Genomic DNA, 2,034 nt, shown 5'->3' with positions numbered 1-2,034 from the left:
TTGGGCTTTGTGGCTTTGTGTCTGCTATTAGCAAAGCCAGCATTTACTGAGAAATCCTGCAGCTGATCTAAAAATGAAGCTACCCAAGAACTGGGGCCACGTCTTGTGTGTCCCTCCTGGTGCCGCATGCTGTCAAGAACGTGGATCCTTGATGGATTAATATGACTGTGCAGTAGGAAGACCACCTGTTGTTATTTAGTCGCTCAGTTGTGTCTGACTCTGTGTGACCCCATGAAGCCCTCCAGGCTTCTCTGTCCATGGAATTCTCCAGGCAAGGATACTGGAGTGGCCTGCCGTTCCCTTTTCCAGGGGAACTTCACACCTCCTGCATTGGCAGGCAGATTCTTTACCACTGAGCCACCCAGGAAGCTCCGAAGAGTAGGGATTCTGGTTGAGATTAACATTTTCTACCTACTTGGTACAATGCAAGCCACTTCGATTGTGTAGATTACACTATCCTAATTCTAATGGGCAGATTGAACAAGGTGGTAATATAACTACAATAATTGAATTCCAACTCTACAATCATAGAATTTAAGGTTTTACTAACTAGGACTGTTTTCGTTGCCTGGTTTCTCCCCAAATCCTGCCCTATCGAGTGATGCACACAGCAGAATGAACACCTTGGAGAGGTATGCATTATTACAGATTAAAGTGTCTCATTCTAACCATAGTAAGATTATTCCAAAGCCACACAGATGGACAAAATTCTAGCAAAACTATAAGAATTCATTTTAAATACACAGTATATGTTTGCATTTTTAAGCATAGGAAAACAAAATAATGATTGTTCTAGGGTGCTGGAGTCATTCAGTGGTTACTTTTTCCTGTAAATTTTGTGTCATAAGAAACATTTTGTATATAGCATTTCTAAAGTTTTTGTAAGAATAAGGATTATGCTAATAATGAGGTCCTGGAAGCAAGTCAGGGAGGCCAGAGTTTCATCTTGGTTTGGTTTTCTCATTTGTAGTATGAGGACAGTACATGCTTTACCGAGTTAACCCAAGGTGTTGTGAGGCTCAAATGAAGGAAGGTCTTTAAAAGTGCTGTGAAACATACTGCAGGCCTAAAAAGGAACTGTCCATATAGGAAGTACAGGAGAATTACTTGTTGATCAGTCAAACAGTTTCCTGGGTGTTCCTTAAATGATGCTTCTCTTCATTCAAGAATGGGCAGTGGTTGTTGCTTCACTTCCAGTTTGCTTGCCTTTGCTGGGAGGAAGCTAGCTTGAGACTGCAATTTGGGAAGCAGTGAGAGAGCAGAAGTACTTGCGGGCAGAGACTGAAAACAAAGTTTGGTGCAAAAAATATCAGATTGACATATATAACGTGACTTATGTAATGTGTTGACTTCTACCAGCAACTCAGGCAAGATAACCAGTTTTACGTATATGTGGAATGATAAAACTGGAAAGGCAGGCACATTACTGAAGAGTGTGTGTGTGTGTGTGTGCGTGCACGCTAAGTCACTTCAGTCATGTCCAACTCTTTGCGACCCTATGGACTGTAGCCCACCAGGCTCCTCTATCCATGGGGTTCTCCAGGCAAAGAATACTGGAGTGGGTTGCCATGCCCTCCTCCAGGGGATCTTCCCAACCCAGGGATCGAACCCACGTCTCTTACATCTCCTGCATTGGTGAGCGGGTTCTTTACCATTTGTGCCACCAGGAAGTGGTTAAACAGAATTAAAAATTAAGGATGTATGTGAAGCTGTGTACAGCAAACCAGTTCTTGGCTTTCCAATTATAGTTTTAAAAAATTATGTAAGAAAAATAATATCTGCAAGCCAACCTCAAAGAGTAAACAGCAGGACAAAAGCAAAAGAATAGTTATGTCAATAATATTTTATTAGTATGAAGTAATAATTTAGGATGCTTATGTCCCCAGGGAGATCTTGTGGGGCTGAGACAAGGATCTGAGGACCAGCAGGGAGCTTTCTTTTTATGCTGCTTTGTTCTTGGAAGAATATTAGAATAACATGGGGAACTAAAAAAAAAATATGTCGGGGCTCACCTTGGCATGATTGAATTAATCT

Source organism: Bos grunniens, chromosome 4 (assembly GCF_055505025.1).
Source record: "Bos grunniens cultivar Pamir isolate PY7600 chromosome 4, Bosgru_T2T1.0, whole genome shotgun sequence".
Lineage (NCBI taxonomy): Eukaryota > Metazoa > Chordata > Mammalia > Artiodactyla > Bovidae > Bos > Bos grunniens.
Note: the sequence above shows the minus strand (reverse complement) of the source record.